This window comes from Aethalodelphis obliquidens, unplaced genomic scaffold (assembly GCF_003676395.1).
Source record: "Aethalodelphis obliquidens isolate GAN/ISIS:26980383/991018 unplaced genomic scaffold, ASM367639v1 scaffold41, whole genome shotgun sequence".
Lineage (NCBI taxonomy): Eukaryota > Metazoa > Chordata > Mammalia > Artiodactyla > Delphinidae > Aethalodelphis > Aethalodelphis obliquidens.
This window is the reverse complement of record NW_020837985.1, coordinates 15451436-15464679: the sequence shown is the minus strand read 5'-3', so window position 1 is coordinate 15464679 and position 13244 is coordinate 15451436.

The following is a 13244-nucleotide window of genomic DNA, read 5'->3' as shown; positions in this document are numbered from 1 at the left end:
CCGGCGTAGGCAGGTGAGGAAACCGAAGCACCCGGACACACAAGGAGCGGTCTCCACATCCCGGCTCATCCTCCAATGCTCAGTGCAGACGCCCCCTCCCCAGGAGGCCCTCTGTGATGGGAAGCCCTCCCTGGGTCTGGGCCTGCCCCACCCAGCAGGGTCCTGGCTTCACCTCCTGGAAGCACCATGTCAGGAACACGAATGCTCCCCAGCCTGTGAGCCCCGAGAGTGCAGCCTGGCGCCGCAGTCAACCCTGTACCTGCCCCGGCCCCGGCGGAGGCCCTCGGAAGGGGGTGGAGCAGGGTGGGGAGAGCCCCCAGCACACAGGGTCCCCAGAGGCCTTGCCTCGCTGGGAACCCGGCTCTGAGCCCAGCTCCCAGACAGCCAGCCTGGCCCCTGCAATCATCGGTCAGCACCGCAGGGGCGGGGTGGGAGGAACTGGCCAGGGGCCCAGCCCAGAGCACGGCCCCCTCCCAGGCTCTCCCCACACACATACCCAGAGAGTGTCAGCCATGCCGGGACCCGCACTCTTCCCACCCTCAGCCGGGCAAGCAGGCAGAGGAGGTGAGGATAGGACAGCTGTGTACGGGGCAGGAAGGCCCGCCGGAGCCCCTCCCAGCCTAGCCAGGTGGCCTGCCCACCGGCTCACAGCAAGGGCTCCTCCACCCGGAACCAAGGTGGGCTCGGGCCAGAACTCCCAGTCCAGTGCTCTTAGGTCCCCACTTCCAGCAGCCTCTTCCTAAAGACCAGCTGTGGGAGCTCAGGGCCCCACCACTCTCCCACCTGGACCACTTTCTGAGAGTCTGTCCCCTCAGACACCATGCTGGACACTGCATCCCATGAACAAGACACGTCGGCCACACTGTATTAATAAAACAGCAGCTCAGAGGGTTCGAGGGGCTTTGCCCAAGGAAACAGAAGAACCAAAGCTGGACTGTTTTGCTGGGCCCCAGAGACCCTGCTCATCCTGACCCTGGCCCTCTGGGAGAGAGGAGCCCCGGGCAAGCTGCTTCTGCCGCCCCACACTGCATCCTCGTCCGTGCAAGGTGAGAGGTCCCACCGAGCTCTGTGACACTGCACCCAGGACCCAGAGCCCACCGTGCTGCCGAGGCTGCAAACCTGTCCACCCTCGCCTGGGGCACCTGCTGCAGCTGGCACCGTCCCAAGCCCTTCAGAGAAGTCTATTTTTATCAAGGCAGGAGCCGTTCCTGGAACCCTCCCAGATGAGCCCAAGTCCACAGGCTGCTCGGGGGCCGGGAGGGGAGACCCCACAGGCCGAGTCCATGCTGATCCCCCAAGAAACCTTGCCAGAACCCTCCTGCCTCTGGACCCGTGGCACCGGGGGTCCAGCCCTATCGCTGACCCAGCTCCACCGCCTCCTCTCCCACCCCCACCCCCCGCTCCCTGCAGCCACACGCCCTTTGGAGCAGAGTCCTGGCCCCAGGGTAGGTGTGTCCTGAAGGAGGAGGGGTTCAGAGGCTGTCCACTCCACCCACCTCCAGCACAGGGCCTGGCACCAGGAGGGCTCCCCACTTGTTGTGGAAGGAACAAGTGACCCAACGTTCTGGGCAGAGGTCCAGATCCGGGAGCCATCCAGAACCCATCACAGGATCCGAGCCCCTGAAGTCCAGAGGAAACTCAAAGGTCACTACGCCATCTGGTCGCCAGCCTGCACACCTCCGGTGACAGGGTGCTCACTGCTCCTGGGCAGCACCTTCCACCCTCGGGCAGCTCCCCGAGTTATGAATCCCTCCCTCCAGGGCCTCCTCAGTGCCCCCTGCTGGGATGGGGACCAGCGGCAGGAAAGTTTTGGGGCCGAACAAGCCAGCACAGCAGGCACTGTGAAGGGCAGAACTGGAGGATCAGGTGGTCAGGGAAGACTTCCTGGAGGAGCTGGCCGGCGAGGGGAACAGGCATGCTCCTCGTGTCTGGAACCTCATCATCAGGGCTTGACCAGCTGCCCTGACTCCCTGTATAACCTGGGGCCAATGCTTGCTCTCTCTGGGGCTTGAGGCCTCCTGTATAAATGGTGACACTGCCAGGAAGGGAAGACACCTTCCGATGGGGCCCGCTCCAAGCCGGTCATGGGGCGCCCAGGCTGTGACCTGGAAGCAGAGCTGTTGGGAGCAGGCTTGAGTTTCCACCCGGGGAAGGCACCTGCTCTACCCTCCGGGATCTGGAGATGGGGAAGAGGGCTGTGAACACACTCCCTGGAGCTCCACCACTGCCCTTGGGCGCTGCATGGGCCGCCCTCACCACACCGTGGCTTTGATGGTGCCTCGTGGGGCGTGGTACCCACTTGCCAACCCAAGTGGCCCGCCCGCACGTGCCATCAGCCGCCAGCACTGACCGGGCCGGCCGCAGCTCCAGTGCAGACCCAGGAGCCAGAACTGCCCCTCCGTGGTCAGTCATGAGTGTGGCCAAGGCCGCTGTGCTCCACCCTGGCTGCCATCAGGCACCCTGGGTCTCCTGAACCCCATGGGCATGCCAAGCCCGCCAGGCCCACGCTAAGCATCCCTGGCCTCGATGGTACCCACCTGGCCGGCACCCACGTGGTGAAGGCTGCCTGCTACCACTCTGCAGGCTGCCCTTGCCCCAGTCCTGGCGAGGGCTTGGGCCTCCCCGCCTTGGCCTCAGCTGGCCTGGCCACACCCTGCTGGGCCTGGACACTCCCCTGAAGGGACCTGGCACGAGAGGAAAGGAGTAGGGCCAGAGGAGGGGGGCTGAGCAGAGGAGTGACAGGAGGACAAGGGCCGATCTGCCTGCAGAGCTCTGGGCTCGTGGGTCTGGGGTTGAACCCAAAGCTGTCTGTGACCACCTGCCCCTCGGAGCCCCGGCTCCTCACCAAAAGGTATGACAAGCCTTGCCTTGCTGGGGTGTCGAGGGGACAAAGGGACAGGCACTGACGGCTGGAAAACGGGGCCTCTGTGGCCACCATGCAGCCGCTCAGACGAGGAAACTGAGGTGCAACAGGGAAAGCAGGACTGCCAGGTGCCCTGCAGGTGCCCCTTCCTCCACCCCGCTGGGGGGAGGTCCCCCGCCTGGGTGTCAGAGACAGCACCGCTCCCTCCCAGACCCAGCTTCCTGCCGGGGGCTTACAGCTGGGGGCACAGATGGCTTGGAAGGTGTGGCTACTGCTGGCCAGGCCGCCTGTGACATCACACAGGGACACACTGGCCGCAGCTCACGCAGGTGTCCAGGTACATGGGGGACTGCACCCCTGGGGCTGCCTCTGCTTGAAGCTCCACTGTGCACCCATCACTGCCCAAGACGCCCCACTCCCACACCTCCCCCCTACCGAGGCCTCAGCACTGGCTCTGGGCCCATTCTGCCACCAGGGTCCTCCCTGCGGCCTCCCCTGCTCCCGGCCCAGAGCTCAGGACTCCCTCCAAGGGGGACAGAGGAGCCAGCATCCGTTCGTTCATTCATTCATTCATCCAACTTACGAATGTTCATTGAGCATCTTCCAGTGCCGGGTGCTGGGCTAAGCTTGGGGGACACAGGGGAAGAAGTCACCGGAACAGGCATAACGCCGGCCCACCCCCAAACGGGACTGCTGACCGCCCTCCACCCACCCCCACCCTGAGAAGCCACCTCCCACGGGCATGCGCGGGCCGGCTAATTACAACACTGCGGCTGCCCCAGGAGGGGGTGGAGGTGCCCCCCATGCAGGCAGCATTACTGAGCCAGGGGTCACCTCGCCCCTGGAGCCAAGCCCCTTGGGTTCCTCGCAGAGACCTCCCTCCACCCTGTGCCTCAGCTTCCCGCGCTGTCACTCACAGGGTTAGAACGGAGCATTTTCACAGCGCCACCTGTCGCTGGGCTACCCAGGTCCCACCTGGGCCACACCTGCCAGCGGCCCAGCCTCCCCTCCCCTGGCTCCTGCAGGGGGAGCATCGCCCCCATGGAATTCCAGGCACCTGACAGCAAGCCTCTTTCTCTGGGACCACGCCGGGTTCCCCTGCAGCACCCCTCCCCCAGCTCCAGATCAAACACCATCTCCTCCAAGAATCTTTACTGACCAGGTGACCTCCGCGGTTACTCTCTGTTTCTCAGTTTCCTCATCTGCAAAGAGGGAAACGACCGCAACTGCCTGACAAGGGCTGGCACGGAGCACCACCACAGCCCGGCCGTCAGCACTGCCTGTGGTACCCTCACCCCGGAGCGCAGACGCCGCCCCCTCCTCCAGTCTCAGCATGCACCCGCCTCCGCCTCCTCCAAGGCTGGACGCAGAGCCCTTGACCCCGTCCCCCATGTCAGGGCCTTGCCTCCCCGGGTCCCTCCCCCGTGCTGCTATGCCCCTTCCACCCCAGCACCCCCAGGCAGCTCAGGACCCCACCTGAGACCCAAACTCGGGACACAGAGCTGTCCTCAAAGGAGGCCCGCCCACCCTGCCCCCCATCAGGGGAGGGGAATCGCAGGGACCTCCAGCCCCCCACCCCTCCCTTCTCTCTCTTCCACCTCCATCCAACCAGCTGGCCCACCCTCCCCACCAGGGTGGGTAGCCAGAGACACGTGTGTTCTTATCTCAGAGGGAGGCTCAACACAGGTTTGATGAGGTCTCCAGCCCCAGACTAGACCCGGGATCAAGGCCCCATGTCATTCCCCCACCCCCACCCCCACCCCCAGTGAGTGGTCGCCACAGCGAGGCCTGGCCTGGGGCTGGAGATGGTATGGTGGCGCCCACCCTGCTGCTGCATCCATGGCTCCCTATAGCCTAGGAAACTAAGCTCTGAATTTTCAGCCCCGCCCCTCTACCCTCAGTAGGGGGAGGGAAGGAGGGGGCTATAGGATTCATGCCTCCAATCTCCCTTTTCTTTCTGGGACCCAAAATGCCCCCAGACACTCCTCACCCACAAGACCAGGTGAAGGTGCCCTCCTCCTCCAGGAAGCCCTCGGTGCCCTCCAGGCCTGGGTTTTCATTCCTATGTGTACCTACCCAGCATCCGTGTGGGCACTGGGGGTCAGGGGTAAGTGAACCCTCACGACCCTACCCTCAGGGCAGGGTGGGGGTCGGTGGGGGGACACACAACCAGGTGGTGGATTGAGGTCGACAGAAAGGACATTGACTGGGGGGTAAGGGGGTAGACATGGAGGCCTCTCTGAGGAGGGGGCTTCTGGGCAGAGACTCAGGACCCACACCCACGGCAGGGGCCCCCGAGCGGGGACACATCAGACTCCCCGTGAGCTCCGCGAGAACAGCGTGCCCCGTCCAGCACTGCTCGCCAGCGCAGGACCCCTTCCACCCCCGCTGTCCCCGTCACCCTCACTGCTACACACACCCCCATCAGAGGCCAAAGACTTATGAGCCCCGTTCCACACGGAAGCCAGACAGAGAGGCGGAGCGGAGCCACCGAAACCCGGTTTTCCGGTTCGAAGCCCAGGGTTCCTTCTCTTCCCCCCAATGAATCAATGCAAACGTCATCCATTCAGAGCCCGGGCCCGGGGGAGTGTTAATACAGACAAGGCCTTCAGAGCAGCGGGAACGGATGCCAGGAGGCCCAGCCACAAGCATCCGCCACCAGGCTCCCGGCCCTCAGCTCAGAGCCCAGCGCCTCTTGCTTCGACCTAGAAAGCGGGATACTTCCAACCCCCTCAGGGGGTTATTAAAACCCAAGACAACAATGGATGATAATCTAGGCTACCACTTATTAACAATAAATATTAATGGCGGCAGTTACCACCTGTCGAGAACCTGCTTTCTGACACAGCCTAAAGACTGTTAGGGTCAAACAGATGGTGAGTCCTCTGTTCATCGGCCGGGCTTCTGCGTCCCTGGAAGCTCCACGGATTCATTTTGTACGAGGGGACTTAACGCGGCCGACAGGTTGCTGTGAGGCTCAAACTCCGAATCTGCTTTGATGGCCAAACGAACCACAGACTGCCTGGGGGCTGGGCCCTCTCCAGACCCCGCAGCACCTCCAAGGGCACCTGCTGGCCAGGTGGCCCCGGCTCCCTTCACGCCAGCTGGCGAGGAGTGGTTATTCACAGCACCTCCTCCTTTCACTCCCCAACGTGATGATACGTGATCACCCGTGTGGTCACTGCATCATGACCCTCGTTTAACACGAGGACACGGGTGCAGAGGAGGCTTGGTCACTACCCAAGGGGCAGAAGAACCAGGCTGGACCCCGGCGGGGCCTGAGTCCCTTCTCTGCACTGTGACCCCGTCCCACCTCTGACCGTGTGACCAGGACCGCTGGTCACCCTCCCCCTGTACCGCCGAGGCACAGGGCACCAGAACCCGGAGGCCCGGGCTGCACAACGTCACAGAGCCTGGGAGGAGGGTGTACATTCCCACGTGGGCCAGTCTGGGCTCTGGAAGGAAAAGGACCCCTCGCCCCATTTGACGGAGGAAACCACTGAGGCTCCCAGCTGAGCTGCGAGCATGAACAGGAAGGCCTGGGGACCCCCGGGCCCCGCCCTCTCTTGAGGTCTGCCCACTTCCCGGTCCCCACCCCACCCGAGCCTGCCACGAGCCCGCGGACACTCACCCTCCGTCCTCAGTCCTGGAGTCCGCAGAGGCCGGCCCCCAGCCCAGCTTTATCCCCGGCCTGGCCTCCCTCCCAGCCTCCGGGCCTCCCGCCCTCCCCACGTCAAAGGCCCTGGAACCACCCGCCTGCCCAGGAGGCGGGGGCTCAGGCAGGGGCAGCCCCGGAAGGATCCCATCTCCCAGGGCAGCCCCGGCAGCTGAGCAGGGGGGCTGGGGCACAAGTCTGTGCTCACGGCGGGCACCCTGGTCCCGGGAAGAGGGCAGGAGAGCCCCCCTCCCCTGCTGGGCCGGGCTCTGGGGCCCGCAGGGGGCAGGACAGTCCCCAGGGCCCTGTAACTGCTGGCAGCCAGAGCTGACGGGGGCAGCAGGGGCAGGCGGAGCCAGCTCAGAGATAGCGGGGAGGGGTCAGAGGCACCAGAGCCCAGGCCCTGCAGCTGGGAGGGTGGGGGACCGGAGCGACAGCCTGGAGGCTTCCCGGGTCTCTGGCGCGTCTCCGCACTGCCTGCTGTGGGCTGGAAAGGGGGTCCCAGGGCCCTTCCCTCGCGGGGATGGGGAGCCCACCGCACCCCCATCCACCCCCAGAGAAACAGCCCAGCCCTCTGCAGCCCGCCCTCAACCTAAGCAGCCCCCTGGTGCCCTCCCCAGCCTGCTCAGGGGGGCAGCCAGGTTTGCCCAGAGCCCCACTGAGCCCGGCGCTCAATTCCTCCTGTTTCCTCCGCAAGGAAGCCAGCGAAGAAGCGAGTTAGCCCACCCGGCCCAGGCCTGGGATCCTCGGCCCTACAAAAGCACTGAGGAAGTGGGAACCCCACCATGGGGGAGGGGCTGTTCCTGCTTCCCAGATCAGGGTCACTTGCCCCTCCCCCACAAGGATGCTGCCCCAGTCACGGTGACATCAGGAGGGGTGGAGCCCATGGGGGGGGGGGTATCTCAGGCCCACCCAGCCCCCAGGGCTGTACTTCTAGGGGGCAGAGGGAGGCCACCAAGAAGTCCACGCTATGCCTGCTCCCTGCCAGGTGAGCAATGGGGGCATTTCCTAGCTGTAGGAGGGGCCTCTACCCCATGCCACCCAGACGGCTACCCCATAACCTCCCCACGTCCTGCCACATCCACAGGTCCCCACTGGTTCCCACCGGCTGCCACCCCCAGACGGAGGCCCCTCCTAAGGGCCCATCACCCAGGCTCAGCCCGTCATGGCACCCGGTGCCTCGGCCAGTCCCCAAAGCCCTCCCCAGCCACCCAGCCCTCCAGCCTCACAATACCAGGGACCTCAACACAGAGACGGGTTGCCCACCTTTCTGAGGCCCAGGCCTCACCACTCCCTTCGGGGCCCCGGCATCTGTATTCACACGCGCAGCTGGGCTGACCCGGGCAGTTGGGAGCAGTGTTCTGCTCTACAAGCAGGCCCTGCCGCGCCCCCGGCTCCCTGCTTGTAGAGCCCCCAGTCCCAGGGGTCTGGTTGTCTGAGATGCAGAGCCCATCACTCTGCAGTGTGGGGCGCTGGGTTGGGATTCTAGCCAGGGGGAGCAGAGCTCTGACCTGCCCCGCCCTCAGACTTGGACCGGCGCCCACAGTCCCCAGCGCGTTCCTCCTGGGCCCCGTGGGGCTGGTACCAACTCCTGGCCCCATGCCGCCCCGTCTCCGAGGCCCCTAAAGGCCGGTGTCCAGAACGGGCGTGGCGTCCCAGCAGGGCATGGAGTTTCACAGATCCACTTGAAGCTAATGGCCCCTGTGAGGCGCTCGCACCCCCCAGACCCCCTGCTCAAGTGAAGGCCCCCAGGAGGCCCAGAGGAGGCCCCCGATCCTGGCCTCCCCGAGAGCTAAGTGCTCCCCAGGCAGAGCCCCAACCCCTCTTGTTCCATGAGCGCATACACGGGACCCTCAACAGGCAGAGGGAACCCCGGGCTTAAACTGGGCTCCCGGGCTGGAGCCTCAGAGAACAGGGGGCGGTGGGTGCCGGGGCCCTCACAGAGGGTCCGTGTGGCCTAACAGGCCTTCTCACTGGCCGGGAGGAGGCTGCCCACCAAATCCTCACCCACCAGGATCAGCTGGAGACCCCAGAGGATGCTCAGCTGGCAAGGGGACAAGGCCCGCAAGGAGCACTGGGATGCCCACGGCAGCTGAGAAAGTCCTCCCCGGCTGCTGTGTGCCCTGGGCCCATCACCTCACCTCTCTGGGCCATCTGAGTCACCAGCGCAAAGCAGGAGTAACAGGCCCGTTGAAAGATAAGAAAACAGAACTGTACCCCGTAGGGGCCCACGGAGTTTTCACGTGGCCTGCAGGGCAGCAGGTGGGGTGCACACGCAGGTTCCAGTGAAGCCCACCTTGCAGAATGAAGCCTGATCAAACTGGGCCACGGCCCCAAAGCCCTCTTCGCGGAGGAGTGGCTATGGCTAACTCCTTGGGACCCCTGGCCGGTGCGGGGACGGCTCCCCGAGGGCGGGGAGGGACAGAGGAGGAGAAGGGCTGTGAGCCGCAGCCAGCACCCCGCAAGTGATGCGGCCCCTGCCCGCCGCTCCTGGGCACCCCAATCCCAACGGGGAGCAGGGTCGGCTCCCACCCCAGCACCCTCGGCGGGGAGGTTCTGCCCCCAGACAGGGCAGCCAGTCCCCTGTGCCCACCCAAACACTCTGCACCCACCAGGGAGGTGGGAAGCAGAACTGGCCTGTCCTCCACGGCTGGACCCTGTTAGCACGGTGCCCGGGGAGCTTGTGGGCCCCAGGGGCGAGTGGACCTTGCAGCATCAGGATGTGGTGGCCACTTCTGCTCACCACCATGCCCAGGAGCCTGGCCAGAGCGGGAGAGAAGCACAGTCTGCCCAGGTCACAAGAGAGGAGGCTGCAGCCCAGCTGAAGCCAGGCCCACGGGCCACCCAGCAGCCTCAGGACACACGCAGCCACCGCCCAGCTCAGCCCTCCTCTTACCTCCCACGTAGGTCCCGTCCCTGGGCCCAGCGTCCAGCCCCCTGAAGTGGGAGAAGGCCCAAGGACCCCTCCGTGCAATGGCTCTGCGCCGTGCCCTCGTCACAGGCCGCTCCCCACATCCATCCCCAAAGCCGCACTGGAAGACACCCACCGCCCCATTCTACGGATGAGGAAACCAAGGCTCAGACCACGCAATCAGTGACTTGCCTGAGGCCCCAAGCCAGGATTCCCAGCCAGCCCAGGGGGGGCACTTTCTGTGTACATTCTCCTTCAAACAGCCCCTGGAGGGAAACTGAGGCCCAGCCTCCCACAGATGTCAGGACTCCAGGAGGCGGCCCTATCACCCGGCGCCTGCCCCAGTCCCCGGGGCCCCCCTCCCCTGCTGCGCCCAGAGCACAGGGCCACTGACGGTCAGGCGGGCAGGAAGGGGGCACGAGATCACAGAGGTGGCCGGGGCCGCTGGCCAAGGCCCTGGTGGATGCACGTCAGAGGGGCCTGCAGGAGCCGCGGGAAAGAGCTCTGACCTGGCCTCGGCAGGCCACGTCCAAAATAACCAGCCCCGCCGCCCTGCAAGGACTCAGCCGGGCGCACGTAGGCCTCTCGGCCCCAGACGCTGCCAAGCTGGGCGCGGAAGGTCACAGCTATTTCTGGGCCAGCCTGGCAGCAAGACGCAGCCCCCCAGCGCCCCAAAGAGCCGGCGCAAGAGGGGCGGTCGAGGCAGGCCCCAGCCCCAGGACGCGGGGTCTCTACCTGTGGCCGAGGGTCTGCTGGGGGACCCCACGCTGCTGCCTGTTCTCTCTGAGCTGGCTCCCTTCCAAAAAGCCCACTGGGGGCTTCCCTAGTGGTGCAGTGGTTGAGAGTCCGCCTGCCGATGCAGGGGACGTGGGTTCGTGCCCCGGTCCGGGAAGATCCCACATGCCGCGGAGCGGCTGGGCCCGTGAGTCATGGCTGCTGAGCCTGCGTGTCCAGAGCCTGTGCTCCGCGACGGGAGAGGCCACAGCAGTGAGAGGCCCGCGTACCGCAAAAAAAAAAAAAAAAAAAGCCCATCGGCACCATTACTGTGTCAGGGTTACGTGGGTCCCACTGGCAGTTAAGGGCCTTCTCGGCCACCAAGCTCTGTGCTGGGCCCTTTGCCGGACAGAGAACCACATCCGACCCCTGAAACAAGCAGGGGCTCTGCTCTCCGCTCTCCACTGGCTCCGACCCTAAGCGCACAGGGCCGCAGGAGGCTTTGACCGTGGCAGGGACCCCCCGTGCCCACACGGGCACCCCCTGCCCTGCCGGGCCACACCCCCGGAGATGCCAGCACTGCACCCTACCACACACAGCCTCCAGCCTGGGGCTCCTCCTGCCCCATGTGGGTCACCACCACCCCCATAACTTTGTGGGCACCAATGACCATGTGGCCCATGGGAACCTCTGGCCTCTGGGCCAATGAGGCCCAGAGACAGCAGAAGACCCTGAGGTGCAGCCCCACTCACACCGCCGGGCCAGGCAGGTTCTCTGGGGGCCGAGGGGGAGGGGACAGTCCCCTCTTGTCACCCCAGGCCCAGGCTTCTGCCCCACAGCCTTGCTCAAGCTGTCCCTGCCCACAGAGTCTGCCCTTCCCAGCAGATCACGAGCTCGGGAGCCTGGCCTGGCTCCCATCCTGGCTCCCCCCTGCCAGCCATGTGACGCCGGGCACACCCCTCAACTTCCCTGTGCCTCAGTTTGCTCATCGGTAAAACAGGTTCGCTGGAAGCTCATCCTTCGCGGAGCTGCCGTTGGCTCTTCTCCCGGGTCTAGAAGGACACTCCGCTCCCAAGCAGCCTTGCCTGCATCCCCCGAATGTTCCCACCGTGCCGGACACCCCCGGGGGCTCTGACAGGACTCTGGCACCCCCAGGAGGGTCCACGTTCAGGTTCATGGTTGTCCCAGTGGGTTCCTTGGGACACTCAGGGGGACCTCTTGCCCGCAGGCTGTCTCTACAGACACGGGGACCTGAAGACCTGAAGGGCAGCCGGCGGCACGTTTCCAGAATGCGGGGGGTTTTTTGGGCTGCACCACACAGCAGGTGGGATCTTAGTTCCCTGACCAGGGCTCGAACCTGTGCCCTCTGCAGTGGAAGCGCGGAGCCCTAACCACTGGACCGCCAGGGAAGCCCCTCCAGAATGTTTTTGAAGCCAGGCCCTAGCAATGAGGCACCTCACAGAACCCTACTTGGGCAACGCCAGGCTAGGGCACCCTGGGCCCCAGCCTCCCAGCTGTGAGGGTCGGAGAGCCTCCTGGCCTGGCCCCCTGACTCCTGCTTGCCTGTGTGTCTGGGACCATCTCTCTGAGCCTGGGCGCCATCTGTGAAGAGGGACCATGAAGGCTCCCGGCTGTGAGGAGTGTTGCAGGCGGACCATGCTGGTGGTCACTGTGTGAACGTCACAGCAGGGGTGGGGGCAGACCACACACCCCTCCCTGCTTCCCCTGTGTCCCCACCTTGGCCATGCCGTGGCGACAATGACCTGAGGGTGGCAGGATTAGCTCCTGGATGCAGGCATCCCCTGCCCTGAGAACGGCCGAGGCTGGATGCCCAGCCCAAGCGGGCAGTGGGAAGGGCCCAGCCACAGGGAGCCCAGTGCCCGCCAAGCGCCCAGCCATGCCACCCTCCCCACGGCCCCTGCCGCCCCCTCAGCAGCCCCGCCAATGCCAGCAGAGCTGCCTTCCCAGACAGAAGGCAGCAGAGGGCCGGGCACAGCGCGTCCTGGGGAGCTGGGCATCAGGACCCAGGCTGCCTACACCACCCGCCTTAAGCACCTGCCCAGCTCCCAGGGGAGGAAGCAGGGAACCATCAGACTGGATGAGCCGAGGGAAACCCCTCCTCTCCCGGGCCTGAGCTTTGTGAGGGGCTGAGGCGCCTTCCAGCCTGGGGTCTGCACTGGCCCTGGCTCCCTGGGAGGCTCTGGGCATTGCTGCGGGCCAGAGGGCAGACGTGTGCCAGCCCCTCCACCCCTCCCTGCCCGGGGGCCAACTTCAGCCCCTTTCCCTGGGCTGCACAGCACAGCACGACAGCCTCCCGGGAGGGGCTGCGGGCTGAGGGCTGGATGAGCTGGCCTGAGGGTGGCCCCCAGGGCACAGGAAAGGCTCCACCTGGCAGCATCACGCGGGCCACTCCCATGGTCAGGACACAGCGGCTCGCAGGCCTCCTCCAGCAGAGCTGGGCCCGGACTCCGGGGGGCAGCCGCGGGTCAGCCCCTCGGGGACCAGGAGGCCCCTGGCTGCACCTTCAGACTGGGCAGAAACGCCCAGAGCCGAACAACAAGGTCCTGCTGCAGAGCACAGGGAACTGCTGTCAACATCCTGTGATAAGCCGTAATGGAAAAGAACATGAAAAGCGATGTCCGCGTGTATATACACACGCACATATACATACATGAATCACTTTGCTGCACAGCAGAAACTAACACCGTAAATCAACTATACTTCAATTGAAAAAAAAATAAATGCCCATAGCCAGGTGGGTGCCCAGGCCCGGCAGCCCTACTCGCCAGGCCCAGCAAGGCCAACATAAAAAGAAACGTATGCAGGGACAGAACGGGTTGCGGGGCACACTTCAGAGGCGACCAAACGGGCGCCCTCTTGGCTTCATCTGACCCCTCAGCGATTCTGTGAGCTCCGCACGGGGCACGGACCTGGGGTGCAGAGCAGGGCAGGGGCTGCTCTGTGCCCACACCCCCAGGTGCACCCTGCTGCCCGGGCTCAGGGGATTGAAGCAGGGGAGAGGCCGGAGACAGATCCCAGACAAAGAAGAACACAGGCCCCACGCATCAGGGTGATGAGGGTCACGGGGCAGGGGAGGGCGG